We start from the raw sequence: 23,913 nt of genomic DNA, 5'->3' as shown, positions 1-23,913 counted from the left end.
TTGTGAGATATTGTATATATATATATATATATATATATATATATATATATATATATATATAATTATTTATTATTTCTTTTTCTATATATATATTTTGTTTTATTCCTTTTATTAGAGTTTTTTTCTTACATAATAATTTTTTTTTAATATATTATTTCTTTTTTGACATCCCAGCCTCCATGACTCCACCCAGCATTTTAATTTCAATTCTAATTATCTTTTATACAACATTGTTTATAGTGTGCATATATATATATATATATATATATATATATATATATATATATATATATATTTTTTTTTTTTTTTTATTTAAAGCTTTTTAACACCATCATTACGATAGGTTTTGGAAATGTGTATTTTAACATATATATTTGCCCCTTGTCACTATCTGTTACATAAAATTTTATTTAAGGACATTTTATGCATATGACTACACTGCTAGTCTGCTGGCCTTTGTAGTTCTATGACAGCAGCAGCAGTGAATCAGCACATTTAGTGTACATATAGCTTCTCTTCTCCAGGGGGCAGCAGGCCTTGAGAAGGAGCCATCAGCTGCGAGCACCTAGCCTCGCTTTCTAGTCTCCATGGACTCTATATTCAGGACTCCACGCCCCGTAACGGTGACGTCACTTCTGCTTCTGCGTTCCATGCTAGCCAAACAGAAGCACTATGGAGGAACAACAGCCCTTCAGCCCCAGTGACGTTGGAGCGATCAAGTCCTCCAGGATGCAGCAGTAGGAGATAGACCTCCATTTCTACAGATGCCTATCATTCCTTAGCCGTTTGTTAGGGTTTTTAATCTTCTGCGATAAACACATTCCTTATAATACTGCACTTAGTGGTGCCCCCCCCCTCCCTCCCTCCCGTACATACACAGAGCATGTGCACACTCTGAGGATAGCTGCCTAATCACAGTGCAACCAACTCTCTGCACGGACAGCAGACTCAATTTCCCAGCTCTTTCAAGTCCAGGTGACTCTCAAGCATTGGAATCTTGGAGCGCCAGACTCCCAACATTATTTGTCTCTGTCTCCAACTTACAAGCTGATCTCAATGTACTGTTTCATTGGGCAACTACAGTCAGGTCCATAAATATTGGGACATCGACACAATTCAAATCTTTTTGGCTCTATACACCACCACAATGGATTTGAAGTGAAACAAACAAGATGTGCTTTAACTGCTTTAATTTGAGGGTATTTACATCCAAATCAGGTGAACGGTGTAGGTATTACAACAGTTTGTATATGTGCCTCCCACTTTTTAAGGGACCAAAAGTAATGGGACAATTGGCTGCTCAGCTGTTCCATGGCCAGGTGTGTGTTATTCCCTCATTATCCCATTTACAAGGAGCAGATAAAAGGTCCAGAGTTAATTTCAAGTGTGCTATTTGCATTTGGAATCTGTTGCTGTCAACTCTCAATATGAGATTCAAAGAGCTGTCACTATCAGTGAAGCAAGCCATCATTAGGCTGAAGAAAACAAAACAAACACATCAGAGAGATAGCAAAAACATTAGGTGTGGCCAAATCAACTGTTTGGAACATCCTTAAAAAGAAAGAACGCACTGATAAGCTCAGCAACACCAAAAGACCCGGAAGACCACGGAAAACAACTGTGGTGGATGACCGAAGAATTATTTCCCTGGTAAACAGGGAAAACCCTTCACAACAGTTGGCCAGATCAAGAACACTCTCCAGGAGGTAGGTGTATGTGTGCCAAAGTCAACAATCAAGAGAAGACTTCACCAGAGTGAATACAGAGGGTTCACCACAAGATGTAAACCATTGGTGAGCCTCAAAAACAGGAAGGCCAGATTAGAGTTTAGTTAGAAGGAAAGCCTTCACAGTTCTGGAAAAACATCCTATGGACAGATGAGACCAAGATCAACTTGTACCAGAGTGATGGGAAGAGAAGAGTATGGAGAAGGAAAGGAACTGCTCATGATCCAAAGCATACCACCTCATCAGTGAAGCATGGTGGTGGTAGTGTCATGGCGTGGGCATGTATGGCTGCCAATGGAACTGGTTCTCTTGTATTTATTGATGATGTGACTGCTGACAAAAGCAGCAGGATGAATTCTGAAGTGTTTTGGGCAATATTATCTGCTCATATTCAGCCAAATGCTTCAGAACTCATTGGACGGCGCTTCACACAACAGATGGACAATGACCCGAAGCATACTGCGAAAGCAACCAAAGAGTTTTTTAAGCGAAAGGTGTGGAATGTTATGCAATGGCCAAGTCAATCAACTGACCTGAATCCTATTGAGCATGCATTTCACTTGCTGAAGACGAAACTGAAGGCAAAATGCCCCGAGAACAAGCAGGAACTGAAGACAGTTGCAGTAGAGGCCTGGCAGAGCATCACCAGGGATGAAACCCAGCGTCTGGTGATGTCTATGCGTTCCAGACTTCAGGCTGTAATTGACTGCAAAGGATTTGCAACCAAGTATTAAAAAGTGAAAGTTTGATTTATGATTGTTAATTTGTCCCATTACTTTTGGTCCCTTAAAAAGTGGGATGCACATATACAAACTGTTGTAATTCCTACACCGTTCACCTGATTTGAATGTAAATACCCTCAAATTAAAGCTGAAAGTCTGCAGTTAAAGCACATCTTGTTTGTTTAATTTCAAATCCACTGTGGTGGTGTATAGAGCCAAAAAGATTAGAATTGTGTCAATGTCCCAATATTTATGGACCTGACTGTATGTGGCAAATGAGGTTTAATGTTGAATGATAAATGTAAAGTTATGCACTTGGGGGCTAAGAATGGGCATGCATCATACATACTAGGTGGAGTAGAACTGGGGGAATCCATATGGAGAAGGATCTTGGTGTTCTGGTAGATCCTAAGCTTAATAATAGCATGCAATGCCAAGCTGCGGTTTCCAAAGCAAGCAAAGTCCTTTTTTGTGTTAAGAGAGGCATGGACTCCAGAGCGAGAGAGATATCATTTCCCCTCTGTACAAATCATTAGTAAGACCTCACCTGAATTATGCAGTTCAGTTTTGGGCACCAGTTCTTAAAAAGGATATTGGGGAACTGGAGAAAGTGCAGAGAAGAGCAACCAAACTGATAAGAGGCATGGAGGAGCTCAGCTATGAGGAAAGATTAGAGGAACTGACTGTATTCTCTCTTGAAAAGAGGAGATTAAGGCTTCTTTCACACGGTCCGCCTCCGCAGGCGGATCCGTGTTGCTCAGCGGGGATCGATCCGCGATCCCCGCTGAGCTGGGCGGATGACAGCTCCGTCTCCGCTTGCAGAGCGGAGAGGGAGGTGTCTCAGCACCCGCTGCCCTCTATGGGGGATCGGAGGAGAGCGGACCGCTTGTCCGCTCTCATCAGATCTGCTCCGCTCCGATTACTGAACGGATGGAAAAATAGGGTTTCCATCCATCCAGATTTCAGCACAGGATCAGATGCGGATGGCAGCGGGTGTCAGCGGAGGTGACCTCCGCTGACACCCGCTGCCCCATAGAGCTGCATGGAGGATCCGATCAGATCCGCCTAAAAAACTGACAGGCGGATCTGATCGGACCGCCCGTGTGAAAGAGCCCTAAGGGGGGATATGATCACCATGTATAAATACATAAGGGGTCCATATTGTGAACTTTGTGTTGAGTTGTTCACTTTAAAGTGGTTGTAAACCCACTTTAAAGACTTTTACCTATAGGTAAGCCTATAATAAGGCTTACCTATAGGTTCTATAAATATTTCCTAAACATACACCGTTTAGGAGATATTTACAGTGCATGCAGCCGATGACGTCATCGGCGCATGCGCTCTGAAGGAACGGCCACCCGTGCTGTTCCTTCAGATCCCAGTGCCGTGAACAGCGGCTCCTGCGCACATGTGCGGGAGTGATGTAATCGCGCCTCCGGCCAATCAGATGGCTGGAGGACGCGATTCAGGAAACAGGACGGCCGGACATGTCGGCCATCCTGTTGGCACGGCGGGGGCTTTGTTTTTAGGTAAGTACTTCATAATGAGCTAGTATGCGATGCATACTAGCTCATTATGCCTTTGTCTTTATAGGTTTTTTTTTTTTTTTTTACTTTTTTTTCCAGAGGGTTTACTTCCTCTTTAAGGTCAACACAGAGGACAAGGGGGCACTCTTTACGTTTAGAGAAAAGGAGATTCAATCTCCAAATACGGAAAGGTTTCTTCACAGTAATGCTGGCCATACACCTGCCGAAAAATCGTTTGAAAATCTGTCATTTGGTCCAATCGTCTGTTTTTTGTCCAGTTAATGGGCACAAATAGAAAATCTTTTTCAACATTTTTTAGAGCCGAGAAATCGAAGGAACAGTTTTGAAAATCTGCCAGCCGAACGATTAACGAACGATAAATTGAAAGGTTAATGTGTTTCTCGGCCGACCTGTTGGCACTAGGTATATGTGACAAACTGAATTCATTTATGTCCATTGAATGATTTATCTTTCAAAATTTGGTCATTACATGATGGCACAATCGTCTTCTCTCACGGCAGAGTTTTCGTTTTTCGAAAATGAGTTTGTCCGATATTTCGGCTAATGTATGGCCAGCATAAGAGCTGTAAAAATGAGAAATAAAATCCCTCCAGAGGTGGTTCTGGCCAACTCAGAAGATTGTTATAAAAGAGGCCTGGATTCTTTCCTAGGTGTACATAATATAACTGGATAGTAATATTTGGTTACTTGGGGGATCAGGAAGCAATTTTTTCCCTTGCTGGAGCAAATTGGATCATGCTTTATTGTTTTTCTTTTCGCATTCCTTTGGATCAACTGTGGGAACAGAATTGCCTATATAGGACTGTATATTTCTTTTTCCCATTTATTGGTTGAATTCGTGTATGGACTTGTGTCTTTTTTTAACCAGACTAACTATGTAACTATGCCCATGTGTGATGCTGAGCCTCCACGATTGAAAGAACTGCAATGGGTGGACCAGGGGTCAATCAGGCTGGGGGGGTAGTAAGGATGAGGTGGACTCTATCTAACTTGCTGCAGCTTCTAATGCACATTGTGAGAATCTCACAGTGTGCAGTGAAATCAGAGTAAGCCATTTCAGTCCAGGAGAGGAGCCAGTACAACTGTGCAAGACTGAAGGCAAGGCTGGAACTTTAATAACTACACCTTGTCTTCTATCCTCCAGCGGGTCTTCCACCCTTAGTGTCTCTATCATGCTGTCAGCGATGGTATTCAATGCTTTTGTAAAATCTATGTTCTGCTTCCAACATCCAAATTTAAACTCACTGATCATAAAAACTGATGGGGTTAGTTAGGCACAACCAACTGTCATCAACTTCAGATGACTATCCATTATTAACTAGTTCCCGACCGTCCGCCGCAGTTTTACTGCAGCAGGCTGGCTCTCCTGCGTGAACCTGCGTAGCTCTACGTCGGTCACGAGCGTGCTGCTGGGGGGCGAGCGCACGCTGCTGGCAGAGTGCTCCCGCCCCCACTAGGCAGCAACAATCCACAGGGCAGGTGGCCGCGATTGCCGCTGGGCACCCGTGTTCGCTCCCCGCTGAGAGAGAAGAACGGCCAGCTGTTTTAAACACAGCTGATCGTTGATCTCTTTGAAATGATCACAGAGCGCCTGTGATCCTCTTATATAGGATCACAGGTCTCTATGGTCATTTCACAAGTCCCTCCCCCCATACAGTTAGTAAACACTCCCGTAGGCTCACACTTAACCCTTTGATCACCCCTAGGTTAACCCCTTCCCTGCCAGTGTCATTATTACAGTAACAGTGCATATTTTTAGCACTGATTACTGTAGTAATGTCACCGGTCCCCCCCCCAAAAGTGTCAAAAATGTCAGTTAGGGCTCCAATCTGTCGCAGTCCCGCTAAAAATCGCAGATCGCCGCCCATTACTAGTAATAAATAAATAAATAAAAATTACATCAATCTTTCCCGTAGTTTTTGTGCAAACCAATCAAAATATGCTTATTGCGATTTTAAAAAATATATAAAAATATATATAATATATATATATATATATATATATATATATATATATATATATATATATATAAATATATATAAAAATATGTAGCAAAATACAAATTGGCCTAAAAGGATGAAAAATTTTGATGTTTAAATTTTTTGGGGGGAATGTTATATAGCAGAAAGTGAAACATATTTTTTTTTTCCAGAATCGTCGCTCTTTTTTAGTTTATAGCGCAAAAAAAAAAAAAAATAAATCGCAGAGGTGATCAAATACCACCAAAAGAAAGCTCTATTTGTGGGAAAAAGGCAATCAATTTTATTTAGGTACAGTGTTGAACGATCTCGCAATTTTCTGTTAAATAACGCAGTGCCAAATCGCAAAAAAAGGCCTGGTCATTAAGGGGGCAAATCCTTCCGGTCCAGAAGTGGTTAATTCATATACCATTGTACACTTTCAAGTGAACATGTCCACGCCGCAACCGCCCTGTGACTGAGGGTAAAGAAGGTGAGGAGGTGACATACCTAAAAATTTGCACTTGATGGAATGTTACGCTAACATTGTGTGACATAAAGAATTGGAACTACCACCTCTGTGCTTTCAGAACAAGTATAATGTTTAGGGGAGTTAACTAATCTTCAGGCTTAAATTTATTTTTTTAACAAAAAAATAAAAATAAATTACAATTTTTATTTAACACAATGTGAACAATATGAACCATATGCATTGGCCATAACTCCCTTTTAGCTTCAGCTGAAGAGTGCTGAATACAGGATTTATTGGGATGGATGGATGGGTGTAGCTTTACACCTCTGGATTGGAAACTGGATAAGAAAATACTGTCTATATCCAAGAGTCATGTGTACAAAGAATTAAAAAATAAATAAATACATAATTAAATAAAATAATAAAAATAAATAATTTACAAAACAATCTCAGATCGCAAAAAAAAAACAATAAAAATGACATAAATCTTTCCCGTAGTTAATAGACGCGATAACTTTTGCCAAACCAATCACAATATGCTTATTGCGATTTTGTTTTTACCAAAAATATGTAGCAGAAAACAAATTGGCCTAAAATGTTAAAACATTTTGATTTTTACATTTTTTTGGGAATGTTATGTAGCACAAAGTGAAAAATATTGTTTTTTTTTTTCAAAATTGTCGCTCTTTTTTTTGTTTATAGCGCAAAAAATAAAAACCGCACAGGTGATCAAATACCACCAAAAGAAAGCTCTAATTGTGGGGAAAAAAAGGGGTCAATTCTATTTGCAATTGTCCGTTAAAGTAACGCAGTGCCGAATCACAAAATATGGCCTGGTCATTAAGGGGGCAAATCCTTCCGGTCCAGAAGTGAAATGAAAGCTTTTGTTCCTGGTGTTCAGCTTTAAATATGAGAACATTTTAACCTTGGTTTTTTTTTAGTGCATGGTTGTACTTTTTGAGGCACTTTTCATGCGTTTGTAACGTGTTCTCTTACACTGAACATATCCTGCATTCTATTAGGATTTTAGGCAGAGGATGTTAAGCTGCACAGTGAAGGAGAAGGTGCGGAGCTGAAGGTAATTATGATCTATACTGAAAGTGGCAGGGAAGAGGAGGGTGGGCATAAAGGAGAAGTGCACTTACCCTTTAAGTACAAGAACTCTGTGAAATAGGGCTGTGAGTGTTACGATGGTAGATGGCTCCATGAGTGGTCAATCTATTTTTTAATATAATTACAAATAAACCTCCATCTAGGAAAGACAGATACAACAGACACTTGAGCGTAACATTGTATTAATGTCTCCTTTGTCTTGCAAAAAGGCAGTTCAATATTTTTACCATTAATAATTAATACTAATACAGTTTGTGGTGTCATTAATGACCTGTTCACTTAAGCATGCAATGACTATTTTTTTGTGTTTATTCTGATAGAGTACTTGTGCTGCAAACAAAGGACTGGGTACATTATTACACAGGATGGAACATAGTTGTTTAAGTCTTGAGAAAAAGCAGCCAGTGCCATAAACCATTCTATGCTACCATGCTGCCATCTAGTGGCAATCTGTAATATTGACATCCCACTGGCATTTAATGGAGCTATCCTCAATTAAAGGACATCTACACTCGCCTGCCCCTTTATTAGGTACACCTGTTCAATTTCTTGGTAACACAAATTGCTAATCAGCCAAATTGGCAGCAACTTAATGTACACTGCTCAAAAAAAAATAAAGGAACATTTTGAAAACACATCGGATCTCAATGGTGAAACATATCATGCTGGATATCTATACTGGAATGGACTGGGTAATGTGTTAAGAACTAAAGGATGCCACATTGTTTGATGGAAATGAAAATTATCAACCTATAGAGGGCTGAATTCAAAGACACCCCAAAAATCAAAGTGAAAAAATTATGCAGCAGGCTAGGCCATTTTGCTGAAATTTCATTGCAGCAACTCAAAATGGTCCTCAGTAGTCTGCATGGCCCCCACGTGCTTGTATGCATGCCTGACAACGTCAGGGCATGCTCCTAATGAGAGGACACATGGTGTCCTGGGGTATTTCCTGACAGATCTCCCACGGCATCACTGAGCTCCTGAACAGAGGTGCAACCTGGCAGCGTCAGATGGACCGAAACATAATGTCCCAGAGGTGTTCTATTGGATTTAGGTCAAGCGAGCATGGGGACCATTCAATGGTATAAATTCCTTCATCCTCCAGGACCTGGCTGCATACTCTCGCCACATGAGGCTGGGCATTGATGTGCACCAGGAGGAACCCAGGACCCACTTCACCAGCGTGCGGTCTGACAATGGGTCCAAGGATCTCATCCTGATACCAAATGTCATCCAGGGAGCCATTGTCTAGCCTGAAGAGGTCTGTGCATCCCGCCATGGATATGTCTTCACAGACCATCACTGACCCACCACCAAACCGGTCATGCTGATGTCACAGGAAGCAAAACATTCTCCACAGCTTCTCCAGAACTTTTCACGTCTGTCACATGTGCTCAGGGTGAACCTGCTGTCATCTGTGAAAAGCACAGGGTAGCAAATGCCAGTCAAGCTCTACGGTTCCGGGCAGTAAGTACAGGGCCCACTAGAGGACATCGGGCCCTCAGGCCACCCTCATGAAGTCTGTTTCTGATTGTTTGGTCAGAGGTAATTTTGTAGGGCTTTGGCAGTGCTCATCCTGTTCCTTCTTGCACAAAGTAGCAGTTACCAGTCCTGATGATGGGTTAAGAACCTTTTATGGCCCTGTTTAACCTAGAGTAACTGCATGTCTCCCGGGATCTCCTTCATGCTCTTGAGACTGTGCTGGGAGTCACAGCAAACCTTCTGGCAATGGCATGTGTTGATGTTGATGTGCCATCCTGGAGGAGTTGGACTGCCTGTGCATCTCCATAGGGTACAGGTATCGCCTCATAATATCAGTAGTGACTCTGACCCTAGCCAAATGCAAAACTAGTGAGAAAAAGTCCGAACAGATGAGTAGGGAAAAAAAATGTAAGTGACTTCCACCTGTAAAACCATTCCTGTTTCGGAGGTTTTCTCATTGTTGCCCATCTAGTGCACCTGTTAATTTCATTACCCCAAAACATCCGAAACTGATTAACAACCCCCTCTGCTACTTAACTGACCAGATCAATATCACAGGAGTTTAAATTTCTTGATGCTATACTCTGATAAAAAAGTGTTTCTTTCATTTTTTCGTGCAATGTATTTAGGTATCTAGACGTGGTGAAGATGACTTGCTGAAGTTCAAACCGAGCATCAGAATGGGGTAGAAAGGGGATTTAAGTGACGTTAAATGTGGCATGGTGCCAGACAGACTGGTCTGAGTATTTCAAAAACTTCTGATCTTCTGGGATTTTCACACACAGCCAGCTCTCGGGTTTACAGAAAATGGTCTGAAAAATAAAAAATATTCAATGAGCGGCAGTTGTGTGGAGGAAAATTCCTTGTTGATGTCAGAGGTCAGAAGAGAACGGGGAGACTGGTTTGAGGTGATAGAAAGGCAACAGAAACTCAAATAACCACTTGTTACAACCAAGATATGCAGAATACTATCTCTGAATGCACAACACAGCGAACCTTGAAGCAGCAGAAGACCACACTGGCTGCCACTCCGGTCAGGTAAGCACAGGAAACTGAGGCTATAATTCACCAAAATTTGACAATAGAAGTTTGGAAAGACGTTGGTCTGATGAGTCTCAATTTCAGCTGCGACATTCAGATGGTAGAGTCAGAATTTGGTGTAAACATCATGAAAGCATTGATCCATCCTACCTTGTATCAACGGTTCAGGCTGGTGGTAGTGGTGTAATGGTGTGGAGGAAGTGAGGTGGTGTGCTAGTATTAGTACCAAATGCCAAATTCTTGCCACATAAAACATTTTTCGATCCGGTAAGGATTATATTATCAATATTCTGACTTCCTGATCGCTATGGGGACACCCAGCGTACAATGGTAAAAACAGGAAGTGAATATAACCTAATTGGCGTCCACCCCGTTCCTCTGATTTGCTGTAGGATCTGTCAGTTTGCCATAAATAGGTTCTGCCGTACACAGGAAGTGATGTCTTTGATAACGCCCATTGTAGGCGGGCGAAACGCGTTGACGTACTTCCTGGCAGACAAGAACCACACGAGGTCCCTTCCTATACCCCGTGGAACGCACGCCGGCAGCGTACCCGGAAGTGGATGGAATCGTTGTGATTATCAAATGCTAGTACATGCTACACTTTGTGAATAGTTTTTATTTACTTCTATTGAATAAATGCTCTAGGGGCTTCACTATGTTTGGCTCCTTCCCTTCCTTTTTGAGTATCTGATCGAAGGGGAACTTTAAATAGAGGCTGGAGGTTTATTTGGAGGCTCAGCTGTCCCATCCACCCCTACTGGCTATCTGTTTGAAAATCACTGCACACTTGAGGCTCAGATTTATCCTAAGTCTGGTGAGTGGATCCCCAAAAGGGTCTCTTTGGAAGCACTTGGCACTTGTGTGGAGCACTTCAAGCACTTTACTCAGCACTTTATCTAATTTGAGTGGACTATATATATTTTTTTGGACTGCTGCTGTTTTATAATATTTTACAAATTTCTTGTTTTTTACCTAAGTGAGCAGCAGCTGCAGGTGATATTAGTTTGCATCACTTTAGTGCAGGTTTAATATTATTATTTTCTCACAGGGGATATGTTCTTGGCACACTTTGGGCCCTTTAGTACCAATTGAGCATCGTTTAAACACCACGGCCTATCTGAGTATTGTTACTGACCATGTCATCCCTTTATGACTACAGTGTCCCCATCTTCTGATAGCTCCTTCCAGCAGGATAATGCACCATGTCACAAAGCTCCAATCATCTCACCACTGGTTTCTTCACCATGACAATGAGGTCACTGTACTCCAATGGCCTCCACACTCACCAGATCTCCATCCAATAGAGCACCTTTGGGAAGAGTTTGAAGGGGAGATTCGCATCATGGATGTGCAGCCGACAAATCTGCAGCAACTGTGTGATCCTATCATGTCACTATGGAGTAAAATCTGATGAATGTTTCCAACACCTTGTTAAATCTATGCCATGAAGAATTAGGCAGTTCTGAAGAAAAGAGGGGGTCCAACCCAGTACTAGCAAGGTGTACCTAATAAAGTGGCCGGTGAGTGTATGTTTTCCCCTCTGTTCCTGTTCTGGTGACAACCCAAAATGTGGGATTTTATTTCACTTTCGATGATAACAGTAAACATGAGAGATAAAAAGGGTGAAGCTCCCCAACGGGGACACAGACAGCAATAAAAACCTGGAAGGTGCCCTAATCCTGCTCCACTCTATCCAGCTTTTAGTTAAACTTGATTGCAGTACTTTATCAATTACTACATCAATGCATGCGTTTTTTTTTTAAAGCAAGCAGTGTAAGTACCGGAAATTGACTTGGTATCAGCCACCTGCAGTCCTCCTTGTACAGAACTCAGAGATGGGGGAGGAGCCAATAAGTTGTGTAGCATGCTGCTAGGAAGAGAGAGCAGAGTGCAGCAGAGAAATCTCGGGTCCCCTCCCTGCTATAAAGGACAAGTGCTGTGTGGAATAGATTTGAAAATATCAGGACTTGATGGACAGCAATACAAATGCTTTTGGCGGGTAAAACACATTTTCTATATGTATAAATCCTAGAATGGTGCTGTGCTGCTGTGCTGCTCATACATACACATACAACAATACCCAAATCAAATAAACAAACTGAAAATAATAAATGTGAGCACACAATGCTGTGCTAATATGAAATATAGCCGCAGTTAGTATGCTGTAACACTCATCAAATAAAAAAGCTGGTGTTCACACTACTCAAGTGCTCAATTTAATAACCCAAGAAAGTCCAGAAAACATTAATATATTCTGGTGTTATTTTCTGTCTTGGTCAATCCCTGGAAAGGGGTGTCCAGAAGGTGACTGCAGAGGCGATAAATATACAGGAGGTCTGATCAGAGGGTTCTTTCTCCATCAGGAAGGTTCCCTTGCTCCTTGGGCTGCTGCCCTTTGGAGCAGAATTACTTCAGTGCTGTAAATCAATCTTGAAATTCACCTGTGTGTCACCCTTGTGCTTATAGTGCCCTCAACTTCATTCCATAGCCCATATATATAGGTACCCACAGGTTACATGTCACTCTCCCATTTACTGTACACCTCTAGGTTAGAGATGGTCGTATGCCCCTTTAAGGGGTAGAAGGCCCCACTTGTACACTGTGTTGACCTCAAAGATATACCAAATGGACTACCATAGTGTTATATCTTTCAAACCACCATAATTCTATTAAAAATGACACTCACATAAAGTATTTGATCCCCCACTGATTTTGTACGTTTGCCCACTGACAAAGAAATGATCAGTCTATAGTTTTAATGTTAGGTTTATTTTAACAGTGAGAGACAGAATAACAACAACAATATCCAGAAAAACACATTTAAAAAAAGTTATAAATTGATTTGCTTTTTAATGAGTGAAATTAGTATTTTACCCCTTCGCAAAACATGACTTAATACTTGGTGGCAAACCTCTAGCTGGCAATCACAGGGGTCAGCCGTTTCTTGTAGTTGGCCACCAGGTTTGCATACATTTCAGGAGGGATTTTTTCCCATCCTCTTTGAAGATCCTTTCCAAGTCATTAAGGTTGAAACTTCAGCTCCCTCCACATATTTTCTATGGGAAGCTGGCCTCTGTATTACTTAGGGGGAGACCCAGTCTTTCTCATACAATCCCATATACGCAATCCTATACACCTTGATCCAGAGGAAGGCAAAAACCCCAGCAAAGCATGATCCAATTTGCTACATCAGGGGGAAAAAATTCCTTCCTGATCCCCCGAGAGACAATTGGATATTCCCTGGATCAACGTTACCTATAAATGCTAGTACCCAGTTATATTATGTACATTTAGGAAAGAATCCAGGTCTTTTTTAAAGCAATCTACTGAGCTGGCCAGAACCACCTCTGGAGGGAGTCTATTCCACATTTTCACAGCTCTTGCTGTGAAGAAACCTTCTGTATTTGGAGATAAAATCTCTTTTCCTCTAGACATAAAGAGTGCCCCCTTGTCCTCTGTGATGACCTTAAAGTGAATAACTCAACACCAAGTTCACTATATGGTGCCCTTATGTATTTATACATGTTGATCATATCCACGCTTAATCTCCTCTTCTCAAGAGAGAATATATTCAGTTCCTCTATGGTGCCGTAGGCAGAACAATAACCCAAAACCTATAACCTATTAATAAAGACACATATGATACTGGACTTGCAATGGTGTAATTGGCTGCAGCCATTAATTAAATTCAAATAAACACTAAAATTGTGAATATAAACATATGTATTTTTAGTTCAGCCAAAAAGTGCGAACTAACCAATTATGTAAACAATTAATAACTTATAATTGTAGTTCAGCCAAAAAGCTCGAACTACCCATAAAATTTAAACAAATAATCCCACAAGCCATGCTCACACTTTAACCACTTGCCGACCGCCGCACGACTATCTACGTCGGCGGTCAGCCCCTCACAGGCAAACTAACGTAGGGCTACGTTGCTTGCTTGTGAGGGTCTAGGGAGCGAGCGCGCGCCCCCGGGGGCGCGCTCCCGCTCCCGCGTGGTCACGGACCCCCCCGCGCGTGTGACCAGCGGACCCGATGTCCGCCGGTCACTCGGCGATCGGCGGGGGAGAGGGAGAATGTCAGGCAGCTTGTGTAAACAAGCTGCCTGTCATTCTCCTCGCTGCAAAGACACTGATAAAACGGATCTGGTATGTAGATCCGTTGATCAGTGTCCTTACAGCTAGAGCCACAGCCAATCACAGTAGAAACCACGCCCCTAGGGACACACACAGCCCCTCCCTTCCAAATAAAGTTAACCCCTTCACTACCAGTGTATTTTTACAGTAACAGTGCATATGTATAGCACTGATTACTGTAGAAATGTCACTGGTAACCCCAAAAGTGTCAAAAATGTCAGTCAAGGGTCCGATCTGTCCGCCGCAATGTCGCAGTACCGCAAAAAAAATCGCAGATCGCCGCCATTACGCGTTAAAAAAAAAAAACAACAAAAATGACAAAAATCTTTCCCTTTGTTAGTAAACGCGATAACTTTTGCGCAAACCAATCAAAATACGCTTTTTGCGATTTTTTTTACCAAACATAGGTAGCATAAAACAAATTGGCCGAAAATTTTTTAAAATTTTGATTTTTACATTTTTTTTTGGGGGAATTTCATATAAAAAAATGTGAAAAATATTGCTATTTTTGCAAAATTGACGCTCTTTTTTTGTTTATAGTGCGTGATCAAAAAATCGCACAGGTGATCAAATACCACCAAAAGAAAGCTCTGTTTGTGGGAAAAAAAGGACGTCAAATTCGTTTAGGTACAGCGTCGCACGACCGCGCAATTGTGCGTTAAATTCACGCAGTGCCGAATCGCAAAATACCCCCTGGTCGGAATGGGGGTAAAATCTTCCGGGGCTTAAGTGGTTAATGAAAATTGAAATTCAAGATATCATTAGCAACATCCGACAGGTGTACCAGATCTGACCTGTAGAAACCACTCAAACCACCCTCAAGATCCGTATGCCTAAAAGATAACCCACATATAGAAGGCATGAATTTGGAAATTGACCTATTCACCCGTTTGCGTTTTTTTTCCAAAAAATTTGCATCTTTCGAAAACCAACCCAAATGGGGGATCATTTCTGAAAATACAAATGTACACTGAGGTAAAACAGACCTAAAAAACAAAAGATCTGAGTTAATATGCAAAATAAGATCCACATTTTTTCTAAAACCAATATCATTACCACCAACATTCTTGTCAAACCAATCTCTTAACATTCTACGAGGAGGTGAGCTATGAGCTTGATAGGGGGAGACCAGTCGATGTGGTGTACTTGGATTTCGCTAGGGCATTTGATACAGTTCCCCACAAGCGCTTAATTTATTAAAAAAGGTCTGCAGGTATCGATAGCAGGGTTTGCTCTTGGATACGGAACTGGCTTAAAAGGCGTGTCCAAAGGGTAGTAATAAACAGCGCATACTCAGACTGGTCTGAGGTGGTAAGCGGGGTCCTCCAAGGCTCAGTCTTGGGACCAACCTTGTTCAATTTATTCATAAACAACATTGAGGTCGGGATCAGTAGTTCGATATCAGTTTTTGCAGATGACACAAAATTGGCCAGGGCAATAACTTCACAACATGAAGCAGATATCCTTCAGAATGACCTGGACAAAATTACAGAGTGGGCAACGACATGGCAAATGAGGTTTAACGTGGAGAAGTGTAAGGTTTTGCACTTGGGGACTAAAAACATAAAAACACAATACACATTAGGAGGGGAACCCTTGGGGGAATCAAAAATGGAGAAGGATCTGGGAGTCTTGGTTGATGATAGATTAGGCAACAGCATGCAATGTCAAGCGGCAGCTGCCAAAGCCAGCAGAACATTAGCATGCATAAAGAAAGGGATGCATTCCAGAGATAAGACTATAATCCTTCCACTTTATAAAACTCTGGTCCGACCGCATCTGGAGTATTCCGTCCAGTTCTGGTCGCCAGTCCTCAGGAGGGATGTGTTGGAGCTGGAGAGAGTCCAGAGAAGGGCAACTAAACTAATTAGGGGATTGGAGGACCTTGACTATGAAGAGCGTCTACAATCGCTCGATTTATTCTCCCTGGAGAAGAGACGTCTGAGGGGGGACATGATAGCAATTTATAAATATCTTAATGGGGATCCCAGCTTAGAAAAAAAGCTGTTCATTCGAAGGGATTGCATGAGGACTCGAGGGCATACAATGCGATTAGAGGAGAAGCGTTTTAACCTCAGGCAACGTGGGGGGTTCTTTACTGTTAGGGCTACAAGATTGTGGAATTCTCTACCACAAGAGGTGGTTTCTGCGGGTAGTATGGTGGCTTTCAAAAGACTCTTAGACTTACATCTCAAGGATCAGAACATTCAGGGGTATGTGAGATGATTACAGCCACACACACCTACACAGGTTGAACTAGATGGACTATTGTCTTTATTCAACCTCACCTACTATGTAACCTATGTAACCTATGTAACATGGACGATAATGACATCTTGGGAGGGCCATCTAATACAAACGTCAGAAAAAACAGAAAAAAGATCGCTCCACTTCATACCCTTTCTACCATACCAAAATGTGGTGACAAAAGAAGGCAAAATTCCTAAGTTCACACCATAAGTCCTTAATTCTGCTTTTCTGTGGGCCCAAAAAATGTATGAATGTCCGATTATCCAGACAATTTTAGACAGACCTCAAATCAAATGCAAGTATTAGGCCTAACATAAGATCTAAAAGCATTTGAATGCCATCTACCAATAGCTTTAATAGAATTATCATAGAAACCAAACTTTGCAGCGGTAGTAGCAGCACCTATTCTAAAGGAGTGAGAAGATATTGGCAGATGGTCAAAATGCAGGAAAGACAAACATTTTTTTAAGATGGCACCAAATTGAAAAATCGTCAGTGGAGAACCATTCCGATAAACAAAGAATTGATGAAAAGACAGGGGCAGAAGCATAACAACATATATATTTCTATCAGTATTACGTCCAAGAGAAATCCAGTGTCCCTGACCCAATGGATCAGTCTTACTGCGTCTTAAGAATATTCTCAGAGTGTTATTGACTACAGAGACATCAGAACAACTCAAACCATTCACCGCTGTAGAATCAGAGGCCAGCAGTTCCGAGATGCGAAAAGCACCAAAATAGCAAAAACAAAAGGCACACTGGAACAACAAGGATTCATATTGTGAAAAACAAATAGAATCCATGGCCTTACATAGTTCCTGTAAAAGCGACAGTGATATCACAAACCTCCTATCTGGAAGGACATGAGTTTTGCGATAGCCTCGTAATGCAGTTTTTACCGAGAAAAAACAAAGATGGGCCACCATTAATTTTTCCAAAAAATGAAATACCAGCCAAAGTTTTCAGAACATGGGAATAAGAAAACTTCATAACTAGCAAATCATTTAAAAATGATAAAATATTACTTTCAGTAAAAGAGAAAACAGGCAAGCCATTTGCAAGGAAAAAAGGAAGTCCATAAATTCCAAGCAGACTGATAAGACCTCCAAGTAGATGGTACCATGGAATTCATAGAGGAATAGGTAGAGTCCAAGCTGGGGAGACCGCTCCAGGTGAGACTGGGATCAGGTGTCGGTCGGATCCGCAATCCAGGATTACATCAAGCAAAAAGGAATGACCGCACTTCCGATAAAATTCAGAAAAAGGAGTGTCTTTATTCCACATCAATCAAATGGCAATACAGGTACACACTGTGAGTGCAGGACAAAAAACGGTAGACGCGTTTCACGACTGGATGTGTCGCTTACTCATTACCAAGTTCACTCTGGATGTGCATCGGCCATATATACACCCCATACATACAGCTGGCAACAATTGGAGTCATCAAGCTATTTGTTTATCCCATCGGTCAGCTGTTGGGAATCTATGGCTAGATTGCACAGACAGAGTGACCCCAACGAAATCCAAATTTAAACACACTTGTGCAGAAAACATTTTCATATATATAAATGTAAATCGAATACAATAGATATCTTAGTGGTAAGTGCTAAGGTGAGGGAACAATCAAGAATAAAGGAACCCATATTTAATATTTTAGTGCATTTATCATATATAAAAAATGAAGGTATATATATGTATATATATATATATGTGTAAAAAAGCATAAAATAAATGAAATAAATGTGTATGGGAAACCTTTGATGGTGACATAAAAGTAAAAAAAAATGTAAAAGAATATAAAAAGTAATCATCATAATAAAAATGATGAAAAAAGTGTATAAAGTGTCACAAGAGATTTCTTGATTTCTAAAAAACCGTTTTGACCGGCTGCAAAAAACGATGTGGTGTATTCAAGATAGGAGCAATATAAACATCAAAAAAAATTTTTTGATGATTTTTTGATGTTTATATTGCTCCTATCTTGAATACACCACATCGTTTTTTGCAGCCGGTCAAAACGGTTTTTTAGAAATCAAGAAATCTCTCGTGACACTTTATACACTTTTTTTCATCATTTTTATTATCATGATTACTTTTTACATTCTTTTACATTTTTTTTACTTTTATGTCACCATCAAAGGTTTCCCATACACATTTATTTCATTTATTTTATGCTTTTTTACACATATATATATATATACATATATATACCTTCATTTTTTATATATGATAAATGCACTAAAATATTAAATATGGGTTCCTTTATTCTTGATTGTTCCCTCACCTTAGCACTTACCACTAAGATATCTATTGTATTCGATTTACATTTATATATATGAAAATGTTTTCTGCACAAGTGTGTTTAAATTTGGATTTCGTTGGGGTCACTCTGTCTGTGCAATCTAGCCATAGATTCCCAACAGCTGACCGATGGGATAAACAAATAGCTTGATGACTCCAATTGTTGCCAGCTGTATGTATGGGGTGTATATATGGCCGATGCACATCCAGAGTGAACTTGGTAATGAGTAAGCGACACATCCAGTCGTGAAACGCGTCTACCGTTTTTTGTCCTGCACTCACAGTGTGTACCTGTATTGCCATTTGATTGATGTGGAATAAAGACACTCCTTTTTCTGAATTTTATCGGAAGTGCGGTCATTCCTTTTTGCTTGAACCATGGAATTCATAATCACAGTGGTAATATTATTTAGACCAATTCCCAGAGATGTGGAGGGCAAGACAGGCCCAAAAGATCCGCTCCTGGGGCCAAACTCCTGAAACGCTCTATCTGTAGGCGAGACAGCGAATCCGCAATATCATTAGAATGACCTGGGATGAATTTAGCCTTCAACCAGATATTACAATTCAAACATTGAAGGACCAAATACCTCAGCAATGAAATAACCGGAAGCGAGCGAGAAGACAGGCAATTGATATTGAAGACCACTCCTCTGTTATAAGAGTGTAAACAAATTCTTTTGTCCACAATTACAGGAAATAATTCCAAAAGAACTATGCAATTAGTCAGACCTCTAGCAATCCAACTTGAATGCCACAAATTGGCTGACCAATGACCATTCCAAAAGATGCCATAACGATGGGCGCCAGAGGCATCAGTAAATAAATTCAAAGCCGTTGCTGAGCAAAAACAATCCTGCCACATAGGAACCATTAAAATATTCCAAAAATGTTATTCAATCTAACAAATCCTCTTTAATGTCAGAAGAGACACGAATGAAATGGGAAGGTGAGGATATACCTGAAATAGCCCTATATAAGCGCTTGGAGAATGCTCTACCCATGGGCATCACCCTAGAAGCAAAGTTTAACAAACCAAGCAAAGACTGAACCAATTTCAAACGAACTTTCCGTTTACCCAAAATGAAATTCAATCGGAATTTCATTTTAGATATCTTGTCAACCCGCAATCTAAATTCCATCCTAACAGTGTCTATTTGGATGCTGTCTATTTGGATGCTATTCCAGGCAAGTAGTCGGGTAAACTGTCTTTTCCTCTGCTAATGGAATACCAAAGAAAATGTTCTCCATTTCCAGTCGATGCCTCATCAGGGGAAACGCGTTGGGGGGAGAAGCCTGCGCCATCACCACCCAGGGTCCGCGCTGCAGAGCGGCCACGTTTGAATTTGCATTCGCCTATTTAATCAACTTAAAGCGGAGTTCCGGGCACAGAAAAAAATTTTCAGTGAACATACCCCCAGGACAGTCAGGGCTAGTACATTCCACAATGGCTAGCCTCTGATCTGTCCCGGTTCACACTTGCCTGCAAGAAGAAATACTTACTTATAAAATTTCTTCCACAGCGTTGCCATCTCTCTTGTGGGCAGCTGAAGCCGGCGCGATCCTCTTCTGCGTCTTCTTCCGCGTCCTCTTCTCCCAGAATGCGCCTGCACCGGCCCCTCTCGTCACTTCCGGTGCGGCGCCGCATTCCTCCACAGCTTCTGGGCATGCCCAGAAGCTGTTTAGCAGGGAATGCGGCGTCACCCCGGAAGTGACGAGCGGGGCCGGTGCCATCGCATTGATTCCTGGGAGCGATGACGTTCAGCTCCCAGGAATCATTGCAAGGCAGGAAGTGACGGCGGAGCCGCGGGGCAGAGGGAGGAAGTGAAGAATAGGTGAGTATATTCAATCTCCAATTACAAGGTGAGTAAAAATAAAAAAAAAAAAACCTAACTATCCAATTCCTTTTCAGGTGAAGGAGAACAAGCGGACGGGCACAAAAAAAAAAAAGATAGATTTTGTGCCCGGAACTCCGCTTTAACTGTTACAACCACCTTAAGAGGGAAGCCCAGATTCATGCGGGCTGTCTTCATCTGACAATTTAATTGCTTTCATTACAGAGACCTTTATCCAGTTAGAGTGGAGTCTTTGACTGATCATATCTGCCAAGGATCAACTCGCTATCCATCGAGGTCGGTGAATTTTGCTGGGACACTCCATCACTCTCTCAAGCCTGTTTGACACCTATACTATATGGTATCTGGGTCCCATCCATTTGGTGAGCGCAATCTATTTTACCTTCACTGGTGTTGGGATTTGCTGCACAACTAGCTTACATCATTTTTCATGTTGGATTTCTTTTCATCACTATTTTTTACATGATATTTTTTCTTATTGGACTTTTCATGTTGTTGGACTCTGTTAATATTATTAGCGCTGCACATTTATATTTTTCTTGTTTTCATTGTTTATCACTGTTTTGTCTAGTGATTGGTTTCAGCTGCTTTTTGCACTTATCAGTTAGCGCAGTAATTTTGTTTTTACATTTTTTCAAATGGAATACCAAAGTTATGACAAACCAGACGAAATTAAGTGAACAGATATAAACAATAGAAAGAACCAGACTGACCTATGAACAGAAAGTCATCCAGATAATGTAACAAATTATCTGATTTAGCCTTACAAGATACCACCCATTCCAAAAAACTTGAAAATAACTCAAAATAAGAGCAGGAAAGTGAACAGCCCATTGGCAGGCATTTATCAAAGAAAAAGTAATTCTCAAAAAAGAAGCCTAATGAATTGAAAGCCCTTGGATGGCTAGGCAATAGTCAAAAAGCAGACTTTATGTCAGTTTTAGCAAGTAATGCCGAACCTCCAACTTTCCTGATTTTCACCAAGGCGTCCTCGAAAGTGGAATAATAAACTGTACACAAAGATGGATCAATTTCATCATTCAATGACATACCATCAGGGTATGACAAGTGATGAATTAAACGAAATTCGCCAGGTTCCTTTTTTGAAATGATACCCAAAGGCGATATCCTAAAATCTGGAAAAGGTGGAGAAGCAAAGGGACTAGCCACTCTACCACCAGCAATTTCCTTTGAGATTTTACTGCGAACAATCTCAGGAAATGCAGCAACTGAAGGCAAGTTAGCCTAAACCGAACAACCTTTTCTGGAAAAAGAAGGCAAATTAAAACCGTAGAGAAAACCATTAAAGATCACCCGAGCTGTCTCATTGTCTGGGTAAGCTTGAACCAAGGTAGCATTTTTTCCAAGCTCACCGGAGTCACCACTCTTAAGAAAAAACTGCTCCTTGTTAGTCTGTGCAGTAAGAGAAGCATTTCTCTTAAAGCACTTAGAAACAGGGTGAGTCCCAGCACAATGAGAGCATTCATGCTTGAACTTACAGCTATGAGGCCATTTACACTGGCCATCATTAAAACCAAAACAAACACCCTTACGATGTTGTCCAAAAGTAGTAGGTTTCTGAAAAGTAGTTTGCCTCTGAGATAATAACAGATTAATCCAAAGGCCAACGTCTTTAACACCCCATTTGAGGAACTTGTGAATGGAAAGCTTCTGACAAAAAGATTAGCAAACCATGAAAGTCCAGGGAAATTTTTGTAGGCTTCCAGCACAATGTCCAAGTGTCTGAACAGCCCGCTAACTAAGTTTGGTTGTCTTTCCCCAAAAACACTAGCAAATATACAAAAATCCTGTAGCCAGTTATTAAATGAGCGGGGTGCAGTTCTAGTCCTATCATCACTTGACTTGTCCCCATCAAATTTGGAAGGTCTATTTCCAGGCAACAAAGATAACATGTCAATATAATCTCCCCTCCAAATTTTCTCTTTAACAGCATCCTTCAAATGGAATCCCAATGGGAAATATCACAAGGCAAAGCTTCTTTAAGGGAAGATTCAGGAATTGACTGAGAAGACACAGGCACATCAATATTGTTAACTTGCAAAGAAGTAGTCAAATCATTTCTAAAATCTGAACGTGAAGTGTCAGAAACAACATCAGTATCCATACATAGCATAAAGGAGGAATAGTAGTAGAAACTGTGTTAATAGAATCCGTCTTAGCAATACTAGAGACAGCAGGACAGGTTACATCAGCATTACTAGGCAACATTTTTGAGCAAAAAGAAGACATTAACTGAAAAAATTCTAGCAATACCAAAGTGGACGGTTGCTCACCTTCAGTTACTACTGACCGCAGTAACAGTAGCAGGAGTCTGTTGTGTAGCAGAAACCGTTGAGGCGGAGGTTGACGGCGCAGGTACTGACCCGGAGACCACTGGAGCACTTGATCAATGAAATCCAGCCGAACCTTCACCCTGTTTAAAAGTAAAAATGTTAGCTGGAGGGGCCACCGGAGTCTGGGCACCAAAAGTACCTTTATTAATCTTTCCCTTTTTTGCAGTGCCGCTCTCGGACGAAGCCGGGGCCGGACCGAATTTTCCAGGCCGCTTGGAGACCCTCTTCGACCTTCTGTAAGTGCTTCTGGCAACAGACGTCGATCGGAAATGACGTCCGCAGAAATCGTCACCGGGGTCAATCACGGCAGCTGATTCCATTCGTCGGTTGCGAAGAACGGAAATCGCGTCAGCGGGAAGGTCAACTGGAACAGGAACTTCGTCAACAGAAGGGGACGAAGATGGCGGATGAGTCTGCATCAGAATCGGGACTTCATGCGGAATCGAGAGGCACTTCATCATCCAGGCTTCTCCATCAGCATCACCGGCTTGCTCCATCAGCTCTCTCAGCAACGACTCCATGACCAGGTAAGAGACGAATCTTCTTCCTCTGCTCCCGCTGACTGGGTAATCTAATGGGTTTTCCTTCTTTTTATAGGGAAACCTCTCGTGTCTAGGTGGCTGCTTCTGTCAATTTTGACCAATTAAAGGTAAGTATTACTATTGACCAATTAACTTGTTATTTTACTGACCAATTAACTGTTTTATGTTGTCATGCCACGGCCCCATAATGCAGAGTGGGTACAATTAGGGATGATCGAACTTTTGAAAAGTTCGGTTCGACCAGAACACCCGAACTTCACGAAAGTTCGGCCCGGATTTCAGAACCCTATTGAAATCAATGGGACCCGAACTTCTGTAATCAAAAAACACCATTTTTAAGCCCTAAAACCCAATAAATGCCCCTAAAAAGTGCCTAGGGTTCTGGGTCATGCCCCATTAAC

This window comes from Pelophylax lessonae (assembly GCF_965119305.1).
Source record: "Pelophylax lessonae genome assembly, chromosome: 1".
Taxonomy (NCBI): Eukaryota; Metazoa; Chordata; class Amphibia; order Anura; family Ranidae; genus Pelophylax; species Pelophylax lessonae.
The sequence above is the reverse complement of the archived record's forward strand: the minus strand, read 5'-3'. Positions refer to the sequence as shown.